The sequence below is a fragment of the Mesoplodon mirus genome (genome assembly GCF_964341445.2).
Source record: "Mesoplodon mirus genome assembly, chromosome: 9".
NCBI classification, from domain to species: Eukaryota; Metazoa; Chordata; class Mammalia; order Artiodactyla; family Ziphiidae; genus Mesoplodon; species Mesoplodon mirus.
In genome coordinates, this window is record NC_138985.1 from 14,698,206 (window position 1) to 14,721,226 (window position 23,021).

General features: G+C 40.3%; 1 pseudogene across 1 annotated transcript in view; it reads right to left on the reverse strand.

The window, feature by feature from the left end:
- Positions 1–9,407: 9,407 nt before the first annotated feature.
- LOC309810401 (platelet glycoprotein 4-like) overlaps positions 9,408–23,021 on the reverse strand; it is a 130,814-nt pseudogene continuing 117,200 nt past the window's right edge. The window contains exons 7-8 of the transcript in view: positions 22,223–22,464; positions 9,408–9,651 (exon numbers count right to left, since the gene is read on the reverse strand). The product of the transcript in view is annotated as a platelet glycoprotein 4-like (transcript). The remainder of the gene's footprint in view (positions 9,652–22,222; positions 22,465–23,021) is intronic.

The following is a 23,021-nucleotide window of genomic DNA, read 5'->3' on the forward strand; positions in this document are numbered from 1 at the left end:
TTTTGATTCTGGGCTCTGAATCTCTATCATTCAAAAAATACAAGACCCAAGACTGATAGGCTAAGGACCTAATGGAAACACATCAACATCCAACTAACACAACATAATGAATCAATAAGAAAATACACCTAACCTTCAATTACTCATGGGATGTTTAACAATCTTGAAGAAAATCTCTTAAAGATCTTTCCTACACACTGACTGCCTGAGCTCAGGAGTTTTTACTAAATCTTCATCATTGGCCTCTTCCTTGCAATGTTTTTGGACCAAACAGCCAACCAAAAATGAATAAAAAATGAATAATTTCATAGAATAATAAAGTATTAAAACTACCAGAAAACTGACCAATGATGTAGTTAAAGTGGTTCCCTGCCTTGTGGATTACTCAAGGTTCATATCTAGCATGTAGATGTGCCTCAGAGATGTTTAGGACAAGATGAGAGTCCTTAATAAGAACCCATGGAACTCTGCTTAATAATTAGACATCATCATTTCCCCTATTTATCCTAGTTTAAAAAGGAGCTCCCTGCGAGGCAAAATACTACCCTGCCCATCCAGACCCCCCATATACAGACATTCACACTTTCCTTATCAATTTAATTTTTTCATTAGGTCATTTTACACATAACAGATAACATCATCCAAATGGCTTTTAGGATAATGCATCATTTTCACTGAAACACTTTGCCTAACTGAATTTGAGATCCTCCCATTTGGGTAGAGCAGCTTTTATAAAAATTGCCTCAACCAGGCTCGTTCCAGCTAAATTTACACCACCTGTTTTAATGTGCATATTGTCATGACCCACAGAGACTGCATTAAGTAATTAAGAGACAGACCACATAGTGTCATTTGCTGTAAGTGAATCTGTGGATTCAATCAATAACCACCTGAAAGTGCCTAGGGCTACAGGATTAGGGCAAAATCTGCTGAGACAAGTCCTGGGGGTCCAAATGAGGGTGCATTAATTTGAGGCACCATTATGCAGTTTTCAGTCCATTTTAATTAGTCATAAAACATAGTATAACCCACATTGTTAACAAAATCATCCAAGTCAGACTGCTTTGCCTTAGCAAAGGCTCAAAACAGATCTCAAGATAAAATTAAATAGCCAGTTGAGCAGAAGAAGAAAAGACATTAATCTTATCTGCTTTTCTAAGGCATGGTTTATCTCCTAAAGAAGAGCTGAACCCTAGGATTGCTGCAAGCTCTCTTATTTTCTGCAGACAAAAAAAAGAAAAAGCCATTTTTGAAGTGTTAAAACTATTGTAAGCAAAATTTATTTTATGCGAATTTTTATAGGTCTACTAGTGAAAGGGTTGAGCAGCTATTGTTTGATAAACTGTCATTTGTTTGGTTAAAAGTTCGTCAGACTCATCCAGAGTATGGTCACTGCTTAGGAATCAGATGACCACACCAGAGCTACACTCTATATGGATCATATAATTTGTTTTGGATCAGCTTCCTTCCAGATGGTAAAATCTGGTGTGTTTGTTAAGATTTGGCTTAAGCCCTGATTCACTCTAGAGTTCAGCTGAAACAGACTAATTAAATGGGACCCATCCCAACACACGTCTTCTCCAAGCTGAAAGTGATTTAGGGTTTTGATGGCAGTGGCCACTGGGTGGATTTGTATTCATTCTAGGCAGTCAGCAAGCGACAGTGTTTCCAGCCTATGAGAAAACTTGAGGTGATTATTTCCCAGGTGGCTTTTTCAGCCAGAGGTCTCTTACAAAAGAAGAAAGGAACACTTTGACAAAGTCCAAAGAGCAGCTCATATTTAAGAAGTTTTGATGGACAAATTCGGGGGCCTTTTCAAACTCTACAGGGTGCTTTTGGAATATGTTTGGAATGTAAACACGTACTTGAATTGCCCAGCCGCCACCTGGCTTAGAGTGTGACCTTTCATATCATTTTTGTATTTTAAAGCAAAAAAGGAATCTTGATGATCATCGGGGTCAGACTGTTGCTTTACAGACAAGAAAAATGGGACTAAGGTAAGGTAAGTAATTCACTCACATGAACTTGTTTTCCATCCAAGCCTCCACATTGTGTCCCGTCCCAGAGCACATAGGTTCTGTGGCATGGGTGCACCGCAGCAGAACGGCACTTATTGGTGACATTCTCTCTCTCTCTTGCTTTTATTTATATTTTTTATAAATTTATTTATTTATTTATTTACTTTGGCTGTGTTGGGTCTTCGTTGCTGCGCGCGGGCTTTCTCTGGTTGCAGTGAGCGGGGGCTACTCTTCGTTGCGGTGCGCGGGCTTCTCACTGCGGTGGCTTCTCTTGTAGTGGAGCACTGGCTCTAGGCACATGGGCTTCAGTAGCTGTGGCACGCCGGCTTCAGTAGTTGTGGCTCGCGGGCTCTAGAGAGCAGGCTCAGTAGTTGTGGTGCACAGGCTTAGTTGCTCCGCGGCATGTGGGATCTTCCTGGACCAGGGCTCGAACCCGTGTCCCCTGCATTGGCAGGTGGATTCTTAACCACTGCGCCACCAGGGAAGTCCCTCTCTTGCTTTTATATTCACCCTCTCCTTTTCACTTCTGCTTCTTTTTCTTGCCTTCCCCCACATTACTCCTGCTTCCCCTCTCCTTTTTTTTGCCATCTCTTTTTAAAAGCATCTCCCAATTCTAGCTCTAAGTTTTAATTATAGTATAAATAAGAATAGCCTTCTGAAGCAAAACAAACAAAACAAAACAAAAAGTGCCTACTGTATAATTGCCCACATGATTTCCAACTTCTCTCAAGTTTCACCTGAGAGTGTTTATTGTCTACAGCATTTGTCTGAAAAATGCACTGCTTATGATATTTGGGAATTGTTTGTTATATATTTAATTTTATTTTTTATGTATATATGCAAAAGCAAAGACCTCAAAGTATTTTGAATTCCTCCCAGGACCTAGTACAGAGGTAGACTATCTGATTATTCAAAGAGGTTGATTTTCTATCTGGATCTTTTATATCAATGGCTTTGATTTACAAAATGTGTCTAATCAATCAAATGGTTGCTTACTACTAGTTTAGGGGAGAGGAAACACTTCTAAGATGCAGATTTACCTATGTATCTTGAATGGGAGTGGAATTTGAATGCTCCATTTCATAGTGACCTCAGATAATCCTGGTATTTAACTGAGGCATTATAAGGTTTTAGAGATTTAACTTCCCTACACAAATGAGAAGTTGTTTCAAAACTTTCATTAAGTCTTTATTTCTACTACACACACACACCTATACCACTACAGCTGGAGTGCAAATGTACAAAAGAAATAAGTTCATTTTAATCATAAAATTTCATTAACCTAACCTTTAGTGCTATATGTCCAGAATTTTTACAATAACCACAACAAAATGAGTGTTAGAAATACTATGCTAGAATTACAGAAATATGTCATAATCCCGATCTTTAACCCTAACGGAGTCTATAAATTAAGGAAATGAGAGTAACCCAGGACAAAGAAAAATCCTTGTGAAAGAGCAATAGAAAACTTTTACAATAAGACAGAGGCGGGGAAATGTGGCGCGAGAAGTGCAAGGTTGACTCACAGAAGGGACGGTGGCCCGGAGAAGACCGAAGATGCGAGAATGAAGCCGAGCCCCTGGGGAAAGGGGCGCAGAGCGCACTGGCACGAGGTGCGGTGGCTCATGAAGGTGGAACGACTGAAAGACCACGCAAGGGAGCGAGTGGACCAGTGTCAATCATCACTGATGACTAATGTGCGTCACAGGGACGAGAAGGTCAATGAGTGGCAAACCATAGTAGTTTGTACCATATAACTACACAGGTGCCAGAAGTGAACTGTTAAAAGAGTGTGTGTGTGTCTGTCTCTGTGTGTGTTCAACTACGGCAGGATAGATTAGGGAGATACTTTATTTTGCTCTCAGGGTGTTTGGTCTCGTCTTATCTGCCCTTATACTTCAAAGCGAGTAACCCGGCACGGTACTCCCTCGCTCCCGCGGAGATTTGTGTAGCTTGATTGAAAATCAAAATTCCCCTAGGAAAATTAGCTCTTTATGATTCATTACAAGCTCTTCATATTATGTGAATTAACTATATAAATTAACTTTGTTTCCTAAATAATTGCATTTAAAAGTATGTTTAAGGTTTATATTTTATTAATTTACTATTTTCCAGTTTTATTGAGACTTAATTGATCTATAGCTCTGTATAAATTTAAGGTGTACATACAGCATAATGGTTTGACCTACGTATATTGTGAAATGGTTACCAAAATAAATTTGGTTAACATCATCATCTCATATAGATACAAAAAAGAAAAAGAAAAAATATTGGTTTTTTTCCTTGTGATGAGAACTCAAGATTTACTCCAAACTTATATACATGTATAAAACACAGCAGTGTATGTATAGTAGTCATGTTGTACATTACATCTCCAGTACTTACTTATAACTAGAAATGTGTACCTTTGACTACCTGCATCCAATTCCCCCTCTCCGCACATCTGCCTCTCATAACCACAGACAGATGTGATCTTTTTTTCTATGAATTTGTTTTTTTTCTTTTTTCTTTCTTTTTGGATGGCAAGTAGGCAAAGAAAGGAGTTACCATTATCACTAGACGTGGTCCTGAATCCATAAGCAGGGCTGCTGCAACAAACTGTGGGAAGACGGGAGTACTTAGAGATCCCTGTGGTTCTCTGGAGCATCTCTTAGTGTTTTCATGCCAACTGAGGCGTCTAACAGTCAATTTCAGTAAACCCTTTGGCAATATTGAAGCAAATGAAAGCTCCAAACCCTTAAGAAGTAAGTCATCTAGAGTGAAATTTTAGATAATGGTGAGAAAAGTATAAAACTGGTGACAGAGGAACAGGAAAACAAATATCACCTGTACCTTTTTAACTAGTTGCAACAGCAGAGACAGTAAATTGTTTCAGTAACTTTTGCATATTAAGTCATTGTGTGTATTCTAGAAAAAAAATGAAAAATAAATGTAGTATGGAGTGGTCACCCAATATGATCATTCATACATAAAGTTATAGTGAATTGATTTACAATAAGCAGGACATGGAAGCAACCTAAATGTCCATCAATGGAGGAATGGATAAAGAAGATGTGGTGTATATATACAGTGGAATATTACTCAGCCATAAAAAGGAATGAAATCGAGTCATTTGCAGAGACATGGATGGACCTAGAGACTGTCATACAGAATGAAGTAAGTCAGAGAAAGAAAAACAAATATTGTATATTAATGCATATTTGTGGAATCTAGAAAAATGGTAAAGATGATCTTATTTGCAAAGCAGAAATAGAGACACAGACATAGAGAACAAATGTATGGATACCAAGGGGGAAAGGGTGTGTGTGTAATGAGTTGGGAGATTGGGATTGACATATATACACTAATATGTATAAAATAGATAACTAATAAGAACCTGCTGTGTTAAAAAAATAAAGTTAAATTAAAAAAAAGAGTATACTGTATAGCACAGGGAATTATAGCCATTACCTTGTAATAAACTCTAATGGAGTATTAAAAAATTTATAACACAAATGATTATAAAAATAATTAAAAGAGCCTCTAAAATTAACAGGGAAAAAATCTATGAACTAATCATAAAATAAGCAAATGATATTAACCAATCATTTACCAAAGCAGGAAATATAAATGTCTTTTCAATATGAAAAGATGCTCACCCTCACTCAAAAATTGAAATACCATAATATATAGATTTTAATTTATCTATCAAAATTTAAATTGTATCTGATCCATTACAATGCTATTTTTAATAACAAAAAGTTGAAAACAACCTAAATGCCCATCAATAAATTAGAGCTATACAATGATAGCTCTATATAATCTATGACACCATTTCCAAGATATGATAAATTTTAAAACATAAGGTTAAGAAAAAAGTATTTAAAAATCTCTAGATAAAATGGACATGTGTGTGTATAGTATATGTGTACATGCTTGTATGTGCATAGGTTATCTAGAGACATATATGTTATCTATAATTATGTTTACCTTTCAGGGGAAGTAAAATGGAGACTGAGGGGAGCTGATTACTTTTCACTATAAACCCTTTTGTGTTCTGAGGAGTTTTCAGGGCTGGCCTTGAAAGACATAAGTGAGGAAGAATCCTCCTGATGGGCAGAACTCTTGCTGGTCGGCCTTGTCCGTCAACTTGTACCGAAGGAGATTCGGCCGGAGATTAGTGCCTCCTGAATGCTGAGCCTTCGTGCCTCACATTATCCTGGCCCTGCACGTTACTGCACCCCTCAGAACCAAGCAGGCTGGTGGAGATGGACTGGCCTCTTAAAAGCATAGCTGAGGTGCCCGCTTGCGGAGGACACCCTGCGGGGATGGTGCCACCTTCCAGGGTGTCACGTACAGCCTAAATCAACTAGTATTGCCTGGAGCTGTGTCCACAGTAGGGAGAATTCAGGGGCTTGGGAACCAAACTGTTGAAGTAGGAGTGGACCTTATTTCTTCCACTCTCAGTGATCCACTTGGAGGGAGTTTGTGTTTTCCACCCATACCGGTATAGATTCCACAGATCTAGAGACTCTGGCTCCCCGTAACAGGAGCACTGACATTTAGACTCCTGCTGCCACCTAGTCTTCCAGGATCCTCATGCCACGAGGCCAGCACGAAGAAGAGGAGCCACCATCCCAGCAGCAGTGATGGAGCCCATCTTCAGGAGGAGGCAGGGCGGTTGCTACCCAGTGTGGGGAGGGATAAACATGTTTGGTCCTCAGGTGATCCACTGGGTTGTCCGGGGCACTGCCATGCCTGGTTTAAGTGGTGTGTGGAGAAGCAGCTGCAGCCTGGAAATGGCACAGTCACCAGGGCCTCCGACCCTTCAGGAATGACGGTGTAGGTCATCCAAGGAGGTTAAATGCCTGGACCAGCAGAGGTGTTGGCTGAGGGGAGCCTAGAATGGGTGGTGGAGGAGAGAGATGGTGCGTATCAGTTGTAGTTCTGAGGTCAGGCACGGCAACGGGGGCTGTAGTTCATTCTACCAACCCTTCTCTCACAACTTTCCCCAGGAAGTCAGGCCAACCAGAATCCTGGCCAAGCCTTTCCCTGATGGGGAGAAACGGGCTAAGAAGCAAGTGGATGTGAGGCCCTCAGAGCAGAGATGTAGCAGATATTGTGGCTCCACCCAGATCCCTTCTGTAGGGCCAGTTAGTTACTCCATCCTCAGCTAAGAGTCGCCATCTCCATAGGCAGTTGTCCTCAGTTGCAGGGCACCGCCACACACAGGCAGCCCAGGCCAGTGACTGTCTAATGTGGGGGTTAAAGGCTCGGCCCCCTTGTTTCAGTTGGAAGGATTCCTTTGCTCCCCTCGGGATCAACTGGGGCCTCAGCAGGAACTACTCTGTAGGTCACCTTCTCCATCTGCTTAATCCTGCACCTTCACTTCCTTACTAGTGTATCTCCTGACAGAATGTCCTCAAACCCCTTTAGTCCAGAACTCTCTGATCCCAGACTCTGTTTGCAGAGACCCAGTGTGAGGTCTGGGTCCGAAGGCAGGCTGCTGTAGGAGGGGAAGGGGGAGAGAGGAAGAAGCTCAGACAGTACAGCGGCAGCGCTTTCAATCTAGAGGAAAGAAACATGGTGGTAGCTCCAAGAAGAGGGTGGGGTGAGAGTTTTTCTTTTGTTGTTATTGGCTGTTTGTTTAAGATGGGAAAGACTTCGCTTCCTTGTTGACGGAACCGAGAAGGAGAGGAGTAACATACAGTAAAAGATGAGGAAAATCAACAGAATGAATTTATACAGGTGAATGGAAGGACGGGAATCAAAGGATTAAGTGGCAAGTTAAGAGTTAACCTTATTTTAGTGTACGGTATGACATAAATCTGACTTCATGTTTTGCAAATGGTTAGTTCATTCTTTTCCCACATATACATATTGCTTCTTTTATCACAAATTAAATCCACGTATATTCATGAGCATGTTTTTAGATGCTTCTATTTCATAACTTTATTCTTCATCCAATATTAAATTGATAAAATTACCATAGTTTTATATGACATTTTGATAACTGGTAGGACAAAACCTTTCTCCTCAATACTCTGCATTTTTTAAATTTCAAAATGTGTTTCATATATATCTTGTGCTTTATTTTGCTTTTTAGATTTCCAGGATGCTTCATCTTTTTGCTGTAATTCAGAATTTTTCCATTACGTTTTCAATTTTTTGTTAGTTGAGATGTGAAGGGCCTTAGATTTTATTGTGTTGCTCTTTGAGATTTTAATAGATTTTTGTGTATTGCTCTTTTATTGATCTCCTTATGGAATTTTTATGAGTTTTTGCAATTATTCATTTTCTTCAGGGTTTTTTCCAGATAGCGGTTTTTATCTTTTTAATAATTTATATCTAATTTCTCTTTTGCTTTTCTTGTTAGCTAGAACCTGCTATATGGTTCTCTGAGATGGACATTTGACTGCAGGAAGATTTGGGGGTCGTGCCCTTGAAGTGTGAGGGAAGAGAAGGAAACGAGATTGGGCAGATAATAGAGAAGGTGGGTTGTTATGCAATCAAAATATTCCTTTGTAACCCACATGGAGCTCTAAAGCTTACAAGATCCTTCAGAGTTTTGGCAGGGACCCCGGATGTCCAGTCACTGGTTGCTGGCTGTTCCTGAAGGGGGCAGGGGCTTAGGCCAGGTGACTCACATCAAATGATGCAGTTCCTGAAGGGAGCTGAGCGCTGAGGGTTGTTGACCAGGCAGTGCTCCCGGCACCCTCACCAGCAGCAAGGAAGTAAGTGTACCTGTCCTGAAGGGGCATCTGGGGAGCACGTTACAGAATTCACTACACAACTTCCACGAAAGACGAGGACATTTTTGCGTTACGGTTTGAATATGATCAGGGATTAACTGGTTTATGTAGTTTGGGACAAACTACTACTAAAACTTACCTGACATTTGCATTTGCGCTACCTTAACGTGTTGGGAGTTAGCACGATTTCCCCTCGTCTACTTCCCACCCCCGCCCCTCTCCACGGCCGCCCCGGGCTGTCCCCAACCAGTGTTAACAGCTATAGACGCCTGGGAACCACCTGGGCCAGATTCTCTCCCAGGAGGTTCCAGTTTAGGTTCCACTAATGAGAAGCACCTGCTTGAGGTTTGAAAAAGCCGCGGACGCCATTGTTTTGTTCTTCGGGCTGCGGGAGGCGGAGGTAGGAGTTTCAGCAGAGAAATTGCCGCAGCCTCTGGCCATTTTCCCGTGACTCTTCTGCCTCAGTTTGCACAGCACAGTCTAGCCCAGCGGTTTGCAATGTGTCAGCGTCACCCGGGAGCCTGAAACAGTGCAAATTCTTGGACTTACTCCAGACCTACCTGCTCAGAAGCTCTGGAGGTAAGTGTTTTCCTGAGTCCCCTGGCTGATTCTATAAACCAGAGTTGAGAACCGCTGAAGCCTGTCTTAATACAACCGATCACGATGTAGTTTTCAAAGTGGGTTGGTTTTTAGAATTACCAGGAATGATTCTGAAAACTACAGATTCGTGGGCCCCATCAGTATCTCCCTGTAAATAACATTCTACAGGAAAAGGGCCCAGTGAATCTGTAGTCTCACAAGTATCCCAGGTGATTCTGATTGTCAAGTGCAAGAATTTGATCAAGTATTGCTCTGTGGTCTCCCCAGTTTCTTGCTTAAACAGCATTCCCTTTGCCTTATAGCTGTAAAGGTAAGGAAAAGCAATGACAGTTTAATGAAAAAGCTGTGACTTGTTTAGAAAACTGTGCTCACTCAGCATAACATCCCTTTTTAAAACTTTTGCATTCTGGGGCTTCCCTGGTGGCGCAGTGGTTGAGAGTCCGCCTGCCGATGCAGGGGGCACGGGTTCGTGCCCCAGTCCGGGAAAATCCCACATGCCGCAGAGCGGCTAGGCCCGTGAGCCATGGCCGCTGAGCCTGCGCATCCAGAGCCTGTGCTCCACAACCGGAGAGGCCACAACAGTGAGAGGCCCAATTAGTTAAAAAAAAAAAAAAAAAAACCTTTTGCATTCTGCAGTTTTGTTTTTCTCAGTACTAATTCAGGATGAGTTCATCACAGTCATAGTGATCTCATCACAATCACAAAATTGCAGATACCTGGGCTCCATTTAGACATATTGAACTTGATCTCAGGGCATAGGGCCTGTCCAACACACACACCAGCACATGAAAATTTGAGAACCACTAAGCAAGTTTCCCCTAGTTTATACTAGACCACAGGAGGAAGTATCACCAAATGTGCTGTGTATACTACAAGCAAATATGAGAAAGGGTTACCTACAAAGAGTCCTGCTATTAGCTCTGGGCTTCAGTTTCCTCATGGGTAGATGAGAGTGTCAGAATAGATTATCTCTAATTCCTCTTCCTTGTTCTAAAGTGCTAAATTGTGTATTTATCAAACAGCACCCATAGCCACGTCCAAGAACCATAAATAATGTTATATCATTTTCCTTGGGCCTCCTGCTTGACCACATTATTTACTGCATTGGCTAGAGGCAAGTATTTCAACTTTATCACGCCTGTTGGTGCATAATAAAGGGGAAAGAGACAAATGCTGTAAATATTTTCTTCACATTCTGATCCATTTCTTCCAAATTTTTTTTACTCAAAATATTCAAAATGATGATCATATTCTTGGACAGTCTTACAAGATAACTGAATTAGATTTTACTTCCAAATGAAAATATTAAATACTTAAAACATCAAAAAGTCAATAATATCCCAAACATTCCATTTTATCTCAGTATCTAATTTTAGTCAAGTATTCTTTATTGTAAAAATACAGTCTATATTAATATTCTTTTAATGGCTTATGGGACTACATGTCTAACCATTCAGGCTTTTTATGATTGTTTTTAGCTAAATGTGTCTTTTTAGGCTATGAATAAGTGATGATAAGCAATCTATATGCTTGAAGAGAAAGTAAACCTGCGTTGAGAAGCATTAGCACCGTGTCTTGCATTGGCATTTAGTAAATGTTTCTTGAATGGTGATGAATTACTCCACAAATTATTTCTGACACAAACAATGATTTTTAAAAACGCCTTTGCATGATTTGAATCCATCCATGGGCTTACAGATGCTTCAGGTCTTTTTCTCTAGAATTGTAATGTATCTTAAAATAATTTCCCATTGCCCTGAAATGCTGAAATTGCTCTGGATAAATTAAGAGTTCCCAAGGGCATGGAAGTGACAAAAGTGAGATTGCAGCAGAAACCACGTTGTTTCTTTTGTAATGGAATTTTGGTGTGTGCAGGGACCATCTTATTGAATACAGGTGTATCAGGAAATATTTGGATAAAATCCAGCAACCATCCAAAATTGATTAAAAGTTCTCATGTTGTTTGATGACTTATTCTAGAATGATAAGTAAATAGAAAGTGTTTGTTGGATATTCCTGTCAGTTTTTAAAATGCTCCCCAAAGCCAATTTAATAGTCATTTATTTCTGGAATATACCACTCTGGTAAAGTGTTCTGAGTTAAGGACAAGGACAGTCCAGACCCATGGCTTGCAGCTCAGTAAAGCCAAGTACAGTAAAGCCAAGTCTATTCTCCTTCAGGGCTCAGTTCAGAATCCATCTGTTTAGCCAGATATTTTTTTCCTAATTGAGAAAAAGTCAGCCAGTTCCTTAATTTTAAAATTGCATCATTTCATTTTATTTTGATGGGTTTATTTTGATATCCATAGTTTTGGTGATATTTGATACTGGTACATTTTTAGAAATAAAAGTCTACGGTGATTAGTATGTTTTTGGCCTTTGAGTAGGTTTCATTTTGTTACCGTTAAAAATAATACGGGTGTACATATTAACAAACTGAAAAATAAAAACCATATGAACATCTCAATAAATGCAGGAAAAGCTTTTGGCAAAATTCAACAACATTTGTGATAAAAACTCTCCAAAAAGTGAGCATAGAGGGAACCTACCTCAACGTAATAAAGGCCATATATGACAAACCCACAGCAAACATCATTCTCAATGGTGAAAAATTGAAAGCATTTCCTCTAAGTTCAGGAACAAGACAAGGATGTCCACTCTCACCACTATCATTCAACATAGTTTTGGAAGTCCTAGTCACGACAATCAGAGAAGAAAAAGAAATAAAAGGAATACAAATTGTAAAAGAAGAAGTAAAACTGTCACTGTTTGCAGATGACATGATACTATACATAGAGAATCCTAAAGATACCACCAGAAAACTACTAGAGCTAGCCAGTGAATTTGGTAAAGTTGTAGGATATAAAATTAATGCACAGAAATCTCTTGCATTCCTATACACTAAAAATGAAAGATCAGAAAGAGAAATTAAGGAAACAATCCCATTCATCATCTCAACAAAAAGAATAAAATACCCAGGGATAAACCTACCTCAGGAGGTAAAAGACCTGTACTCAGAAAACTATAAGACACTGATGAAAGAAAGCAAAGATGACACAAACAGATGGACAGATATACTATGTTCTTGGATTGGAAGAATAACATTGTGAAAATGACTATGCTACCCAAAGCAATCTACAGATTCAATGCAATCCCTATCAAATTACCAGTGGCATTTTTTACAGAACTAGAACAAAGAATCTTAAAATTTGTACAGAGACACAAAAGACCCCGAATGGCTAAGAGGCACATGGAAAGCTGCTCAGTATCACTAATTATTAGAGAAATGCAAATCAAAACTACAATGAGGTATCACCTCACACCAATCAAAATGGGCATCATCAGAAATTCTACAAACAGCAAATGCTGGAGAGGGAGTGGAGAAAAGGGAACCCTCTTGCACTGTTGGTGGGAATGTAAAGTGATACAGCCAAGATGGAAAACAGTGTGGAGGTTCCTTAAAAAACTAAAAATAGAATTATCATATGACCCAGCAATCCCACTACTGAGCATATACCCAGAGAAAACCATAATTTAAAAAACACATGCACCCCAATGTTCACTGAAGCACTATTTACAGTAGTCAGGTCATGGAAGCAACCTAAATGCCCATTGACAGATGAATGGATAAAGAAGATGTGGTACATATATACAATGGAATATTACTCAGCCATAAAGGAATAAAATTGGGTCATTTGTAGAGATATGGATGGGCCTAGAGACGACCATGCAGAGTGAAGTAAGAAAGAGAAAAACAAATATCGTATATTAATGCATATATGTGGAATCTAGAAAAGTGGTACAGATGAACCAGTTTGCAAGGCAGAAATAGAGACACAGATGTAGAGAACAAATGTATGGACACCAAGGGGGGAAAGTGGCAGGGGTGGTGGTGGTGGGATGAATTGGGCCATTGGGATTGACATATATACACTAATACGTATAAAATAGATAACTAAGAAGACCCTGCTGTGTAAAATAAAATAAAAATAAATACTGGTGTATAGTTTGTACAAAACATGCGAAACATTTTAAAACATGTAATTATTGTAAATTATTCATTAAGAAAATTCCTTGGGCTTCCCTGGTGGTGCAGTGGTTGAGAATCTGCCTGCCAATGCAGGGGACACGGGTTCGAGCCCTGGTCTGGGAAGATCCCACACGCCGCAGAGCAACCAGCCCCGTGAGCCACAATTACTGAGTCTGCGCGTCTGGAGCCTGTGCTCCGCAACAAGAGAGGCCGCTATAGTGAGAGGCCCGTGCACCGCGATGAGGAGTGGCCCCCACTTGCCGCAACTAGAGAAAGCCCTCTCACAGAAACGAAGACCCAACACAGCCATAAATAAATAAATAAATAAATAATTTTTAAAAGGCAAAATTCCTTAAAAAAAAAAAAATCCCTTGCTATCCATAAGATTTTACTCACCAGTTGGCATAAGAAATGTCAATGTGCTAAGCAGAAAAATATTATTAAGAATTTTGACATTGTGGAAGTCATTTTTTAAAATAAAGAAATGTATTTTATATAAAAAGCCATTACATTCCTAGCCTAAGTTACATTTGTTGTTATTAAACCATGAAGTTAAAGTAAAAGTAGATTTTACTTTTAATAAGAACTTTGAAATGATTTGTGTACATTTGAGGAATACATCAGGCTTGACTATAAAATCAAAATTTCTTTGGTAATATTTTTCTGGAAGAAAAAGCGTCTTTTGTAAACTAACCAAGGTTCCTAAAGAATTGAAAGAACAATGATGTCACATCACTAATAATGAATCAGCATGATCAGAGTTATGAGATAGCCAACCAGCCCCAGGTACTGGGTTGTCATAAATTGCAGAATTATTTTAGACAGAAACATAGGTTAGTCATGATTATGGTGGACAAGCTTTTTCTAAATCATGAACAATAGTGAACCATCAGATTATTATATATTTTCTCATTGTATATGCCTCATTCTAAAATTTTTAAAAAGCAGAAGAATCAGCACAGATTGTATTTTGAGGAAACTCTTTCAGGCTCTTACTTGTCACATCTGTAGTAAAATCCTACCATAGTTTCTTCATCTTTGTTTCCATTTTGGTGTTTTTCTATCACACAAGGTGTGAAACTAAAAAGACTCTACATATCTAAATGAATAAAAGAATAAGAAAAGTTAGTTCCTCCAGCAAAAAATAAATCATTTTTTTATTTTTATTTTTTTTACAATGAAAACTAATATGACTTTATTTTGTAAGACTCAATTCTCTAATAATTTATTGTTTTAATTAAAAAAATTTGGGGGGGAGGGTATAGTTGTTTTACAATGTTGGGTTAGTTTCTACTGTACAGTGAAGTGGAGTTCCCTGTGCTATACAGCAGGTTCTTATTAGTTATCTATTTTATACATATTAGTGTATATGTGTCAATCCCAATCTCCCAATTCATCCCACTTTCCCACCCCCACTTGGTAAAATTCTCATTTCCAAAATGATTGCCTTAGACTAGTGGTTCTTGAAGCCTGGTTTCTGCACCAGCAGCAGAAGCAGAGCCTTAGTACTTGTTATAAATGTAAGTTCTCAGGTCCCACACAAACCTACTAAATCAGAAACTCTGACAGGGGGCCCGTCAGAGTTTCGACAAGCTCTCCATGGAATTCTGATGCCTACTAAAGTTTGAGAACAGCTGCCTTAGATTCTGGAACATAAATTAATAAAGCTGGAATAGAAAGGCCTGAATTTCTGGGTAGACTCATTGGTTCTCGTTGGATCTCAGTCCTGCCTACTGATCCCTCTTGGGGATGTTGACCCCAACTCAGGTCAATTAAATCAGAATCTCTGCCTTAGCATCAGCATTTTAAAAATGCTCTGGTGGTTCTGATGAGCAGCAGGATGGAGAGGCAGTGTTGTAGGTCAACCACTTGCTGTGTGTTCAGCAGCACTAGTTCACAGTCAGTGTTCACAGACTAAGCTGTGGCTGTTCCTGTTGTCCTTTTCTGTTGATCCCGCTTCCCTGCTTTTCCTCATTATCCCATTGGCTGAAGTACACAAAGCCAAACAGGGTGTGGACCAGCTGCCAGAATAGCTTAGATATGACATGCTCCTATTTTGAAAGTTTTACATTCAATTTAAAAATCAGCCCACTACCCCTTGGATTATTAAACAGACTTTACTGCTGATTTTCTTGCTCTTCAACTTATCTCTTTCCAATCTATTCTCCACATTGTAGTCAGTGTTATCTTTTTAAAAAAAATTATTGAAGTATACTTGATTTACAATACTGTGTTAATTTCTGCTGTACAGCAAAGTGCTTCAGTTATACATATATTTACATTCTTTTTCATATTCTTTTCCATTATGGTTTATCACAGGATATTGATTATAGTTCCCTGTGCTCTACAGTAGGGCCTTGTTGTTTATCTATTCTCTATATAATAGTTTGCATCTGCTAATCCCAAACTCCCAGTACTTCCCTCCCCTGCCCCTCCCCCCACCAAGGGCAAACACAAGTCTCTTCTCTATGTCTGTGAGTCTGTTTCAGTTTCATAGATATGTTCATTTGTGTTGTATTTTAGATTCCACATATAAGGGATATCATATGGTATTTGTCTTTCTCTTTCTGACTGACTTCTTTTAGTATAATCTCTAGGTCCATCCATGTTGCTGTAAATGACATTATTTTGTTAGTTTTTATGACTGAGTAATATGCCATTGTATATACATAACACATCTTCTTTATCCATTCATCTGTCGACAGACATTTAGGTTTTTTCCATGTCTTGGCTATTGTAAATAGTGCTGCTATGAACATAGGGGTGCATGTATCTTTTCGAATTATAGTTTTGTCTTGGTATATGCCCAGCAGTGGGATTGTTAGATCATATGGCAACTTTATTTTTAGTTTTTTGAGGAACCTCCATACTGTTTTTCATAGCGGCTGCACCAATTTACATTCCCACCAACAGTGTAATTGTAATTGACTCTTTGTTTTTCTCTTGCTGCCTTTAGAATCCTCTCTTTAACTTTAACCATTTTAATTAAAATTTGTCTTGGTGTAGGTCTGTTTGGGTTCATCTTGTTTGGGACCCTCTGTGCTTCCTGTGCTTGGATATCTGTTTCCTTCTTTAGGTCTGGGAAGTTTTCAGCCATAATTTCTTTAAATACATTTTCAATCCCCTTTTCTCTTTCTTCTCTTTCTGGGATCCCTATTCTGTGTAGATTGACATGCTTTACATTATCCCATTGGTCTCTCATTTGGCTTTCTGTCTGCTGTTCTGATTTGCTGACATCCAGTCATTCTATCTTCCAGATTGCTTATTCATTCTTCTGCATCATTCATTCTGCTATTCATTGCCTTTAGCTCGGCTTTAATTTCTGTGAATCAGTTCTCTAATTTTTCTTAGTTCCTTTTTATAGTTCCCTTTTTACAGCAATCTGCATTTCTATCAATAGCCCTTCTTAATTCCTTCAGTATTTTCATTATCTCCTTTTTGAACTTGGTGTCTATAAGACTGAAGAGGTCTGTTTTATTGTTTGTTCTTTCAGGGGAATTCTCTTCATCTTTCAGTTGGGAGTGATTCTTCTGCTTCTTCATTTTACTTATATTTCTCTTGCTGTATGAGTTTAGGAGATACAGTTATCTACTGCAGTCTTGGAGTGCTATTTTTATGTGAGAGTGTCTGTGTGTAGCCTGCGTGGTTTTAGTATTTTTGGTGTGAGGGCTGTTTTTAGTATGGATGTCTGCCACCTCTTTCCTCAGTGTATGCTAGCCATTATCCCCTTGATAGGAGGTGTGACTGGTGTTGTGGTGACCAGACCCTGCCCTGGATACTGACCAGGGCCTCCTCTTTGCTCTGTGGTTGTCACTGTGCTGTCAGAGCCAGGGTTTCCTCCCTAGTTGTTGGAGTACAAGCCCCCAGATTTGTTTCTGAGCTGCAGTATGAGGTAGGCAGTATAGAAATGCTCCTCCCTGGGAGAGGAGCCACTGAGTATTCCTTTGGCACAGCTGTCCAATACTGAGTGCACTTGCTGTTGTGTCACCTGTCACCCATTGTACAGGCATATAAAATACACTGTTTTGTCACTGCCCTAGGCCCCGCTTCAACCATGGGAATGCCAGCAGTCAGCCATGGTGTCCCTCAGGCATTGTTTTCACAAGGCTACTAGTACAGATCCACTGAAGTCAGGTTTGAGGACTACAGTAGCTATGCACCTGGACCCACTCACTGTGGGAGTATGGAGACAGCGCAGACCCTGGCCCAGCAGACCCAGCACCCACAAAGCCCACTGCTGTGGAGGCCAGACCCGTCCCTGCAGCAGGGGCACCTGTTTTCCACTCAGATGTCCCAGCAGGTGCTGAATTTACAAAGCCAGCAGCGGAGGTGTAAATCCGTGGCTCATGCAGCTGCAGAGAGAGATTTCAGCCTGCTTCCTAAATCGTAAGGCCCCTGGGCCTCAGCTATGATTTCAGCCTTCCCCCCAAACCCCCGTGGGTGGGCAACCTGCTGGCCTCTGCTCCCAGAGTCTGCAGGGGCGGTAGCTGAGATGCGGGAGAGCCTGCCAAGGTGGCAGCTGGGGCGTGCGCTCCCATAGCCCATGGAGATGGGGCTGGTGTGCAGAGAAAGAGGCTGCTGTGGCGGCCCTGGCCCTCCCTTCGCCAGCCACTTAACATCGGTGCTTTGCTTCTTTGGTGGACCCAGGCTTCTTCTGTGAACATTCTTGGTTGTGGACATGCCACACTCCAGCCCCTTCAGACTTTCTCTGCACAGCCAACACCATTCTTCTCCCCTCCCCGGGTCTGTCCTCTAAACCCCGAGTTTCAGCACCCAGGCCCCACTTGTACCAGGTGTCTTAGGCTGGGGTGCACAGGGCAGTGGCACTGACTGTCTGTGCAGTTCTCTCTCTGTTCTGCCTGCTACAGGCCGGTTGTTGTGCTCTCCTCTGAGCCTTTAAGGCTCCTTTTCTGTCCTGGCTTATCTCTCCACAAGTGAGAGGGCTTCCAGGGTGTGGTAACCTTTTCCCTTTTACAGCTCCTTCCCAGGGGGTAGGTCCCGTCTGCTTCCTCTTTTTCTTTTTTTTTTTCCCTTTCATCGTACTCATTTATGTGGAGATCTTTCTTGTCTTTTCAGGTTTTTGAGGCCTTCTGCTAGTGATCAGTAGGTATTCTATGAGAATTGTTCCATTTGTTATTGTTATTTTGAATTGTTTGAATTATTTTTGATGTATTTGTGGGAGGAGGTGAGTTCCATGTCCTTCTACTCTGCCAGCTTGATTGGAGCCCCCCCCACCCCGGTGTCGTCTTTCTAAAATGTAAATCTGATCATGTCCAAACTCTTAAAAGTGACTTGCAAGGCTCTTCATAAGCTCCAGCTTCATCCATTCACTATACTCTCCCCAAATTCCTTCTATGCTGTAGCAATACTGATGTTTAGTTTAGTATATTAGTTTGAATCCAGTGTTTTCTCTCTCCTCCTATCAGCAGAACACATGTTATTCTCTCTGTTTGGAACACTGCTTCCTGACAGTTGGTCACCTCACCGTTACTCATTCATCAATTACTTACCTGAAATTCCCAGTGGACTAGAAAATTAAAGAAGGTATTGTCTATATATTCATTGTAAATTTTTCATTCCTAGATATAGCACAGAGCCTATGCATAATGTTTTCAATAAAATTTTATTGAGTAAATGAAAGGATGAATTTAAGATAACCTCAAAACAGGAAACATATCGAAATAGCAAATTAAAGGTAAACAAGTAACGAACCAAAGAAAAAAACAATAATGTAATATAAAGTCAGGAGTGAAAGTAGTGCATTCGATGTGCTGTGATAGACATAGGACCCAGATGACTGATCTCCCAGTTAAATGGGCTTTTTCTTAAACCATCCTGACACTTTAATCCTTTTCTTTCCATCTTGTGTGAAGTAACTGTTGTTGACCTGAAATAAGTAGAATGCTAGATATTTTTCCATTAAAGATGGGTTTATTCAGGATCAGCAGAGAATTACAATTTGGGGTCTGCAACCATAGTGAGCCATGTATAATTTTCCCACACAGCAAGGAGAGAACACTTTTATAGGGGAAAAAGAAAGCTGGAAGAGCTGTAGTAAATAAAGGGTCCATGGCTTTTCATTGGCTGAGATTTTGCCCAAAAAGAAGAGGGTTCTTTCTTCTTCCTGTTGGGCTCTACTATCACGGCAGGATATGAGAGCTTCCCATTCTGGCCTCCAAATTCTATTTAATTGAGGTTTCTGTTGATTAATTTTTTACATTTCCCCAAACTTGATCAAGATCTTTCTCTGAAAGCATTGCTGATCAAGAAGCAGGTTTTCTAGTTTCAGTGCCTTTTCTGTCTCTCAGTGTCAGGAAGGAGCTTTACTGGGTGCAGCGTCTCATGTCCAAGGGCACATGTACATATTGGGAACCTATTGATGTCACATGAGAGTAACAAAGAGGGGTAAATGGGAGAACTCTCAGGCACTTTTTATCTAAAGTCATATGTTATTAAGATTATAAACATTGGAGATCATCTGAAGCATTATGTCATCATCAAAGGTTTGGTGACAAAATTCCAACAGTCATGGTCTGGATATTTTGGGAAAGCTGTCTTATCAGATGCTGTCTACTTCAATTCCAGGAAATCTTTACTTTCAGGTCACTAGGTGATGTGCAGGTCCAGTTGGGGTTCCATGCTTTCTTTAAGTGTGTCACATGAAACCAAGAGTCTATTCCTTGGAGTTTGTTGGCATGAGGGTTGTTAGCAGTACCTGATAGGGGCCTCTCCAGTAAGGTCGAAGAGAATTCTTCTGGAGGTATTTTTTCCAATAGACAAAGTCCCCAGTTTTCAAAGTGTGATTCTTAAGGTCTTTGTCTCCCAAGAGCGCACAGAGAAAAGATTGCTCTACCCAAACGTGACTGTATTTAGAAAGTAATTAGATTTTTGCAATATTGGAGTGTGTCTCCTTTTATCAGTTGTGAGTCAAAAGAAGCAGGAACCAAGTGCATTTGGCATCCTGTGACTATCTCAAATGGTGAGAGTTTCTGAGTTCCAAAAGTGATAGATCTAGGATTTAGAAGGAGTAAGGGCAAAGGGAGTTGGAGGGCCTCTACAGATTTTTACAAATGAGTCTTAATAAAGCCGTTAGTGTGTTTGACTAAATCAGAGATTTGAGGGTGGTAAGCATAGTGAAAGTGTTGCCAAATAGTGCAGATGTGTCAAAATTTCTGACCAGTAAAATGGGTTCCTCTGTCACTGTAAAGTTCAAGAGCAGTTCTGCAGGTAAAGATAGGCTTTTCCAAAATGACTTTAACCATAGGAGAGGCAGTAGCCTGTCTACACAGGAAGGCTTCAGTCTAGTGTGAAAACATACATACTATGACTAACACGTATTTACATCCATGAGATGGAGAAAGTTGTGTGAAATCCATTTGCCAGACCTTGAGTGGTCCATTCGGCAGTTTAAAATGTCTGGGAGCAGTACAGACAGGCTTCCCTGGGTTGTACTTTGGACAAGCTGGACAAATGATATAGGCACTTTCTGCACTCTTGTTAATGTTTTCCCATCAATATTGATTCATGCAGGCTATTATTTTGTCAGGAGACCAATAGTTTAATGCATGTATGGTGGTGAGGAGTGGGAGTTTTAGAGTCTTTAGTAGGACTGGGTTGTTATTTGGTCTAAACCAGAGCCCTCTCTTTTTGTCAAACCAACAATTGTTGAATTTCCAATCCTAGCCCAATATTTGCCATTTGTCACCTTTTAAATCAATGAACCATGAGAAGTCAGTGTTACCCAAAGGTGATCTACCCTGTAGATGGTTCCAAGGAGTCTGGAGGTGATCTGTCAGTATTAAGCAGTCATGAGGGACTTCACTGGTGACAGAGAGGAGAAGAGTAGCAGGGAAATGTTATTATAAAAGTTATGTGAGGAGCAGATTAAAAAAGGACTTCATAGGAGGTGAGGCAGTTGACAGAGAAATGCTTTGTGTGATTGAGAATTCAGGGGAGCTACTACTGCATGTCGTGCAAAAATAATGATTTTCACAGTGGTCTTAACCAGAAGGGCAGTGGCTGTAATGGCACAGGGAAAAGGGGTAGCCCTGTGTCACAGGGTCCAGTTGCTGGCTATAATGCCCTATGGGTTGATGGTGGTCCCATGTTTTGGGGTGAGTTCCCCAAGAACATTCCCTTCCTTATCACATACAAAAAGGTAAAAGAGATCTGATAATTGGGATGCCCAAGAGCAGGTGTGTTCATCAAACTCTCCTTTAAGGTCTTGAAAGCTATGTTGTCCAGTTCTTCTCGTAAAATTGGGTCTGGATATTATTTTTAGTAAAACATACAGAGATCTGGCCTTGAGAGAAATTTAGAATTTAATTTCAGCAATAACAACTAGCCTGAGAATATTTCTCAGCTTAGTTTTGGGTTTGGGAAACTTAGGACACCATGAAGTCTCTCTGGATCTAGGTGTAGCTCTTGTTCTAGTATCATATGCCCTAAATATTTAACTGGGTTTGGGCAAACTGAAATTGTATGTTTGAGACCTTATGGCACTTTAATGCTAAAAGCTTTAGCAATTGGATGCTGTGTTCGAAGTAGAATCTCTAGGGAACTTTACATCACCCACATCAGCCTTCAGAATTTGCAAGAATAAGAAGGACCCTCAGTAAAACCCTGAGGCATTATAGTCCAAGTGAGTTGTTTTTATTCTCAAGTGAAGGCAAAAAGGTATTGGCTAGCTTTATCAACTAGAACACTAAGGAATGCACTGCACAAACCAGTTACTGTAGAGAATTTGCTTCCAGTGGGAATGGATTTTAGTAGTGTATGAGGGTTAGGAACAACAGGGTGTAGAGGGATAACAATGTTGCTTATTGCTCAGGGTCTTGGACAAACCTCCACCCTTGGCCCTTAGGTTTTCTCACTGGTAAAAATAGGAGTATTAAGGGACTGGCCAAGGGGCCTTGAGCCTTGTAATCTTCTATTAGGGGCTTGATGCCTTGAAGGGCTTCTTTACTTATAGGGTGTTGATTAATTCTAGGAAGAGGTTTTGAGGGATGTGTACGAATCTTGATGGGAGGTGCCTTGTGCATTTTGCCAGTATCAGTTGGAGATTTTGCCCATAAGAAGGATGGGAGCTGATTCAATAGGGACAAATGATCAGTGTTTCCAGAATCAAATCTAGTACAATCAGAGATGTAAGTGTCATTTAATACACCTAGTTGATTACATTGATGACTACTGTCAAATTCTAGCATGATTTCCCCCTTTTAGGAGAAAGAAATTCTAGCATGATATTTATCGAAGAAGTTTCAGCCTAATAAACTGGGAGAGGCAGAGGAACTAAAGAGAAAAGGATGTGTTTCTCTAAAGGGTCTAAACAATAGGGAGTAGGTTCAGCGACAGGAACCTCTTGAGGTTCATTAGTGATCCCCACCATTTGAGCTGTTTTAGTGCTATTCTGAGGAAGGGGCTGTTTTATAGGAGTAGGGTTGAGAACTGAGAGTGTTGTTCTGGTGTCAACTAGGACTGAAAGAGATTCATCACCAATCCAGAGAAATGTTTCTCCAAGCCAATTAAGAGGGAGGAATGGAAAGAGCCTCTGTAGTTCTTGGAGCTCCATCATTGAGAACAGGGAGAACGCTGGGAAGGCTGGTTAGAGGGCTGTAGGCACCTAGTGCACTTAAATTTGTAA